The 7,360-nt window shown below is 54.7% G+C and overlaps 1 protein-coding gene and 1 long non-coding RNA gene across 2 annotated transcripts in view; both read right to left on the reverse strand.

The window, feature by feature from the left end:
- The window catches only part of LOC116936991 (latrophilin-like protein LAT-2), a 65,316-nt gene extending 65,264 nt beyond the window's left edge, over positions 1-52 (reverse strand). Inside the window, exon 1 of the mRNA XM_076057936.1 lies at positions 1-52. This exon is cut by the window's left edge and continues 103 nt beyond it. The gene's annotated coding sequence lies outside the window, so the exon portion shown is untranslated.
- A 3,153-nt stretch (positions 53-3,205) lies between these two features.
- LOC142907930 (uncharacterized) lies at positions 3,206-6,643 on the reverse strand. Its single transcript, XR_012931397.1, has 2 exons — positions 4,060-6,643; positions 3,206-3,389 (listed from the first exon to the last, which is right to left on the reverse strand). It is a non-coding gene; the product is annotated as an uncharacterized LOC142907930 (long non-coding RNA).
- Between the last annotated feature and the right edge of the window lie 717 nt (positions 6,644-7,360).

A 7,360-nucleotide genomic window follows, 5' to 3' on the forward strand; every position in this document is an offset into this window, starting at 1 on the left:
ACTACTTTCACTGCAGGTTGGAGGCGCTCTCCGCCTCGCTCAGTCAGTCACTCACTCAGTCACTCAGTCAGTCACTCAGTCACTCAGTCAGTCACTCAGTCAGTCAGTCAGTCGCTCAGTCAGTCAGTCACTCACTCAGTCACTCAGACAGTCATTTAGTCAGTCACTCAGTCAGTCACTCAGTCAGTCAGTCACTCAGTCAGTCAGTCGCTCAGTCAGTCAGTCGCTCAGTCAGTCGCTCAGTCAGTCACTCAGTCAGTCAGTCGCTCAGTCAGTCGCTCAGTCACTCAGTCACTCAGTCACTCACTCAGTCGCTCAGTCAGTCACTCACTCAGTCAGTCACTCAGTCACTCACTCAGTCACTCAGTCAGTCAGTCACTCAGACAGTCAGTCAATCACTCAGTCAGTCATTTAGTCATTCACTCAGTCAGTCACTCAGTCAGTCAATCACTCAGTCAGTTAGTCAGTCAGTCGCTCAGTCAGTCAGTCACTCAGTCAGTCAGTCACTCAGTCACTCAGTCAGGCACTCAGTCAGTTAGTCACTCAGTCAGTCAGTCACTCAGTCAGTCACTCAGTCAGTCAGTCACTCAGTCAGTTAGTCAGTCAGTCAGTCGCTCAGTCAGTCACTCAGTCAGTCACTCACTCAGTCACTCAGTCAGGCACTCAGTCAGTTAGTCACTCAGTCAGTCAGTCACTCAGTCAGTCACTCAGTCAGTCACTCAGTCAGTCAGTTAGTCAGTCACTCAGTCAGTCACTCAGTCAGTCACTCAGTCACTCACTCGGTCAGTCAGTTAGTCAGTCACTCAGTCAGTCAGTCAGTCACTCAATCACTCAGTCACTCAGTCACTCAGTCAGTCAGTCACTCACTCACTCAGTCACTCAGTCAGTCACTCAGTCAGTCAGTCACTCTGTCAGTCATTCAGTCAGTCACTGAGTCAGTAAGTCAGTCACTCAGTCAGTCAGTTAGTCAGTCAGTCGCTCAGTCAGTCAGTCACTCAGTCACTCAGTCAGTCACTCAGTCAGTCAGTCACTCACTCAGTCACTCAGTCAGGCACTCAGTTAGTCAGTTAGTCACTCAGTCAGTCAGTCACTCAGTCAGTTAGTCAGTCACTCACTCAGTCAGTCACTCAGTCAGTCACTCAGTCACTCACTCGGTCAGTCATTCAGTCAGTCAGTCAGTTAGTCAGTCACTCAGTCAGTCACTCAGTCACTCACTCAGTCACTCAGTCAGTCACTCAGTCAGTCAGTCAGTCACTCAATCACTCAGTCACTCAGTCGCTCAGTCAGTCACTCAGTCAGTCGCTCAGTCAGTCAGTCACTCAGTCAGTCAGTCGCTCAGTCAGTCACTCAGTCAGTCACTCAGTCAGTCAGTCAGTCGCTCAGTCAGTCACTCAGTCAGTCAGTCAGTCGCTCAGTCAGTCGCTCAGTCACTCAGTCGCTCAGTCACTCACTCAGTCGCTCAGTCAGTCACTCAGTCAGTCACTCAGTCACTCACTCAGTCACTCAGTCAGTCAGTCACTCAGACAGTCAGTCAATCACTCAGTCAGTCATTTAGTCATTCACTCAGTCACTCAGTCAGTCACTCAGTCAGTTAGTCAGTCAGTCACTCAGTCAGTCAGTCACTCAGTCACTCAGTCATTCACTCAGTCAGTCAGTCACTCAGTCAGGCACTCAGTCAGTTAGTCACTCAGTCAGTCAGTCACTCAGTCAATCACTCAGTCAGTCACTCAGTCAGTTAGTCAGTCACTCAGTCAGTCACTCAGTCAGTCACTCAGTCACTCACTCGGTCCGTCATTCAGTCAGTCAGTCAGTTAGTCAGTCACTCAGTCAGTAACTCAGTCGCTCAGTCAGTCAGTCAGTCACTCAGTCACTCAGTCAGTCAGTCAGACACTCAGTCAGTCAGTCACTCAATCACTCATTCACTCAGTCACTCAGTCGCTCAGTCAGTCACTCAGTCAGTCGCTCAGTCAGTCACTCAGTCAGTCAGTCGCCCAGTCAGTCACTCAGTCAGTCACTCAAGTCAGTCAGTCAGTCGCTCATTCAGTCACTCAGTCGCTCAGTCAGTCAGTCGCTCAGTCAGTCAGTCGCTCAGTCAGTCACTCACTCAGTCAGTCACTCAGTCACTCAGTCACTCACTCAGTCATTCAGTCAGTCAGTCGCTCAGTCAGTCGCTCAGTCAGTCACCCAGTCAGTCAGTCACTTAGTCAGTCAGTCGCTCAGTCAGTCAGTCACTTAGTCAGTCGCTCAGTCAGTCATTCAGTCAGTCACTCAAGTCAGTCGCTCAGTCACTCAGTCAGTCACTCAGTCAGTCGCTCAGTCAGTCGCTCAGTCAGTCAGTCACTCAGTCACTCAGTCAGTCAGTCGCTCAGTCAGTCAGTCGCTCAGTCAGGCAGTCGCTCAGTCAGTCAGTCACTCAGTCAGTCAGTCAGGCATTCAGTCAGTCGGTCACTCAATCACTCAGTCAGTCGCTCAGGCAGTCAGTCACGCGCGTCAGTAATTCAGTCAGTCACTCAGTCAGTCAGTCACTCAATCACTTGGTCAGTCAGTCACTCAGTCAGTCACTCAGTCAGTCACTCACGCAGTCAGTCGCTCAGTCACTCAGTCAGTCACTCAGTCAGTCACTCACGCAGTCAGTCGCTCAGTCACTCAGTCAGTCACTCACCCATCCGTGTGTAGCAGCACTTGCCCCTACAGCCCTGCTAAAGGCTACCTGGGGGAGCTTTGTCTGTGTGACAGCACTTGCCCCTACAGCCCTGCTAGAGGCTACCTGGGGTAGCTTTGTCTGTGTCTATCAGCACTTGCCCCTCCAGCCCTGCTAGAGGCTACCTGGGGGAGCTTTGTCTGTGTCTGTGTGTGACAGCACTTGCCCCTACAGCCTGCTAGAGGCTACCTGGGGGAGCTTTGTCTGTGTGTAACTGCACTTGCCCCTACAGCCCTGCTAGAGGCTATTTGGCCTAGCTTTGTCTTTGTCTATCAGTACTTGCCCCTACAGCCCTGCTAGAGGCTACCTGGGGGAGCTTTTTCTGTGTGTAGCAGCATTTGCCCCTACAGCCCTGCTAGAGACTACCTGGGGGAGCTTTGTCTGTGTGTGACAGCACTTGCCCCTACAGCCCTGCTAGAGGCTACCTGGGGGAGCTTTGTCTGTGTGACAGCACTTGCCCCTACAGCCCTGCTAGAGACTACCTGGGGCAGCTTTGTCTGTGTGTAGGTGCTACTGACAGCACTTGCCCCTACAGCCTGCTAGAGGCTACACGGGGGAGCTTTGTCTGTGTGTAGGTGCTACTGACAGCACTTGCCCCTACAGCCCTGCTAGAGGCGACCTGGGGGAGCTTTGTCTGTGTGTAGGTGCTACTGACAGCACTTGCCCCTACAGTCCTGCTAGAGGCTACCTGGGGAAGCTTTGTCTGTGTCTCAGCACTTGCCCCTACAGCCCTGCTAGAGGCTACCTGGGGAAGATTTGTCTCTGTGTGTAGCAGCACTTGCCCCTACAGCCCTGCTAGAGGCTACCTGGAGTAGCTTTGTCTGTGTGACAGCACTTGCCACTACAGCCCTGCTAGAGGCTACCTGGGGGAGCTTTGTCTGTGTCTCAGCACTTGCCCCTATAGCCCTGCTAGAGGCTACCTGGGGGAGCTTTGTCTGTGTGTCACAGCACTTGCCCCTACAGCCATGCTAGAGGCTACCTGGGGGAGCTATGTCTGTGTGTCTCAGCACTTGCCCCTACAGCCCTGTTAGAGGCTACCTGGGGGAGCTTTGTCTGTGTCTATCAGCACTTGCCCCTACAGCCCTGCTAGAGGCTACCTGGGGGAGCTTTGTCTGTGACTGTGTGTGACAGCACTTGCCCCTACATCCCTGCTAGAGGCTACCTGGGGGAGCTTTGTCTGTATCTAATAGTGTGTCTCAGCACTTGCCCCTACAGCCCTGTTAGAGGCTACCTGGGGGAGCTTTGTCTGTGTCTATCAGCACTTGCCCCTACAGCCCTGCTAGAGGCTACCTGGGGGAGCTTTGTCTGTGTCTGTGTCTGTGTCTCAGCACTTGCCCCTGCAGCCTGCTAGAGGCTACCTGGGGGAGCTTTGTCTGTGTGTAGGTGCTACTGACAGCACTTGCCCTACAGCCCTGCTAGAGGCTACCTGGGGGAGCTTTGTCTGTGTCTCAGCACTTGCCCCTACAGCCCTGCTAGAGGCTACCTGGGGGAGCTTTGTCTGTGTGTGTAACAGCACTTGCCCCTACAGCCCTGCTAGAGGCTACCTGGGTGAGCTTTGTCTGTGTGTGTAACAGCACTTGCCCCTACAGCCCTGCTAGAGGCTACCTGGGGGAGCTTTGTCTGTGTGTGTAACAGCACTTGCCCCTACAGCCCTGCTAGAGGCTACCTGGGTGAGCTTTGTCTGTGTGTGTAACAGCACTTGCCCCTACAGCCCTGCTAGAGGCTACCTGGGTGAGCTTTGTCTGTGTGTGTAACAGCACTTGCCCCTACAGCCCTGCTAGAGGCTACCTGGGGGAGCTTTGTCTGTGTCTATTAGCACTTGCCCCTACAGCCCTGCTAGAGGCTACCTGGGGGAGCTTTGTGTGTGTCTGTGTGTGACAGCACTTGCCCCTACAGTCCTGCTGGAGGCTACCTGGTGGAGCTTTGTCTGTGTGTAAGTGCTACTATCAGCACTTGCCCCTACAGCCTGCTAGAGGCTACCTGGGGGAGCTTTGTCTGTGTGTAACTGCACTTGCCCCTACAGCCCTGCTAGAGGCTATTTGGGCTAGCTTTGTCTTTGTCTATCAGTACTTGCCCCTACAGCCCTGCTAGAGGCTACCTGGGGGAGCTTTGTCTGTGTCTCAGCACTTGCCCCTACAGCCCTGCTAGAGGCTACCTGGGGGAGCTTTGTCTGTGTCTCAGCACTTGCCCCTACAGCCCTGCCTGAGGCTACCTGGGGGAGCTTTGTCTGTGTGACAGCACTTGCCCCTACAGCCCTGGTAGAGGCTACCTGGGGGAGCTTTGTCTGTGTAACAGCACTTGCCCCTACAGCCCTGCTAGAGGCTACCTGGGGGAGCTTTGTCTGTGTCTCAGCACTTGCCCCTACAGCCCTGCCTGAGGCTACCTGGGGGAGCTTTGTCTGTGTGACAGCACTTGCCCCTACAGCCCTGGTAGAGGCTACCTGGGGGAGCTTTGTCTGTGTAACAGCACTTGCCCATACAGCCTGCTAGAGGCTACCTGGGGGAGCTTTGTCTGTGTCTCAGCACTTGCCCCTACAGCCCTGTTAGAAGCTACCTGGGGGAGCTTTGTCTGTGTCTCAGCACTTGCCCCTACAGCCCTGCTAGAGCCTATCTGGGGGAGCTTTGTCTGTGTTTAGGTGCTACTGACAGCACTTGCCTCTACAGCCCTGCTAGAGGCTACCTGGGGGAGCTTTGTCTGTGTCTCAGCACTTGCCCCTACAGCCCTGCTAGAGGCTACCTGGGGGAGCTTTATCTGTGTCTCAGCACTTGCCCCTACAGCCCTGCCTGACGCTACCTGGGGGAGCTTTTTCTGTGTGACAGCACTTGCCCCTACAGCCTTGCCTGAGGCTACCTGGGGGAGCTTTGTCTGCGTGACAGCACTTGCCCCTACAGCCCTGCTAGAGGCTACCTGGGGGAGCTTTGTCTGTGTAACAGCACTTGCCCCTACAGCCTGCTAGAGGCTACCTGGGGAAGCTTTGTCTGTGTGTAGCAGCACTTGCCGCTACACCCCTGCTAGATGCTACCTGGTGGAGATTTGTCTGTGTATCAGCACTTGCCCCTACAGCCCTGCTAGAGGCTACCTGGGGGAGCTTTGTCTGTGTCTATCAGCACTTGCCCCTACAGCCCTGCTAGAGGCTACCTGGGGGAGCTTTGTCTGTTTGTGACAGCACTTGCCCCTACAGCCCTGCTAGATGCTACCTGGGGGAGCTTTGTCTGTGTCTCAGCACTTGCCCCTACAGCCCTGCTAGAGGCTACCTGGGGGAGCTTTGTCTGTGTGTCTCAGCACTTGCCCCTACAGCCCTATTAGAGGCTACCTGGGGGAGCTTTGTCTGTGTCTATCAGCACTTGCCCCTACAGCCCTGCTAGAGGCTACCTGGGCTAGCTTTGTCTGTGTGTGTAGGTGCTACTGACAGCACTTGCCCCTACAGCCCTGCTAGAGGCTACTTGGGGGAGCTTTGTCTGTGTGACAACCACTTGCCCCTACAGCCCTGCTAGAGGCTACCTGGGGGAGCTTTGTCTGTGTCTGTCAGCACTTGCCCCTACATCCCTGCTAGAGGCTACCTGGGGGAGCTTTGTCTGTGTGTAGCAGCACTTGCCCCTACAGCTCTGCTAGAGGCTACCTGTGGGAGCTTTGTCTGTGTGTGACAGCACTTGCCCCTACAGCCCTGCTAGAGGCTACCTTGGGGAGCTTTGTCTGTGTCTCAGCACTTGCCCCTACAGCCCTGCTAGAGGCTACCTGGGGGAGCTTTGTCTGTATCTAATAATGTGTGACAGCACTTGCCCCTACATCCCTGCTAGAGGCTACCTGGTGTAGCTTTGTCTGTGTCTATGAACACTTGCCCCTACATCCCTGCTAGAGGCTACCTGGGGGAGCTTTGTCTGTGTGTGACAGCACTTGCCCCTACAGCCCTGCTAGAGGCTACCTGGGAGAGATTTGTCTGTGTCTCAGCACTTGCCCCTACAGCCCTGCTAGAGGCTACCTGGGGGAGCTTTGTCTGTATCTAATAATGTGTGACAGCACTTGCCCCTACATCCCTGCTAGAGGCTACCTGAGGGAGCTTTGTCTGTGTCTCAGCACTTGCCCGTACAGCCTGCTAGAGGCTACCTGGGGGAGCTGTATGTGTAGGTGCTACTGACAGCACTTGCCCCTGCAGCCCTGCTAGAGGCTACCTGGGGGAGCTTTGTCTGTGTGTAGGTGCTACTTACAGCACTTGCCCCTACAGCCCTGCTAGAGGCTACCTGGGGGAGCTTTGTCTGTGTGTAGGTGCTACTTACAGCACTTGCCCCTACAGCCCTGCTAGAAGCTACCTGGGGCAGCTTTGTCTGTATCTGTCTGTGTCTCAGCATTTGCCCCTACAGCCCTGCTAGAGGCTACCTGGGGGAGCTTTGTCTGTGTCTGTGGTTGCTGAACTTCCTGTGATGTCATCCGTTCAGACGCCAATCAGGAACTACAAAAACACTTCCTGTTGTGTGGGTGGGTGAGTGAGAGGGTGGGTGGGTGGGGGGGTGAGTGAGTGGGGGGGTTAGTGAGTGGGGGGGTGGGTGGGTGAGTGAGTGGGTGAGTGAGTGGGTGAGTGAGTGGGTGAGTGAGAGGGTGGGTGGGTGAGTGAGAGGGTGGGTGGGTTAGTGGGAGGGTGGGTTAGTGGGTGGGTGGGTGAGT

Source organism: Petromyzon marinus, chromosome 85 (assembly GCF_048934315.1).
Source record: "Petromyzon marinus isolate PM22_M1 ecotype Great Lakes invasive population chromosome 85, UKy_Petmar_22M1.pri1.0, whole genome shotgun sequence".
Lineage (NCBI taxonomy): Eukaryota > Metazoa > Chordata > Hyperoartia > Petromyzontiformes > Petromyzontidae > Petromyzon > Petromyzon marinus.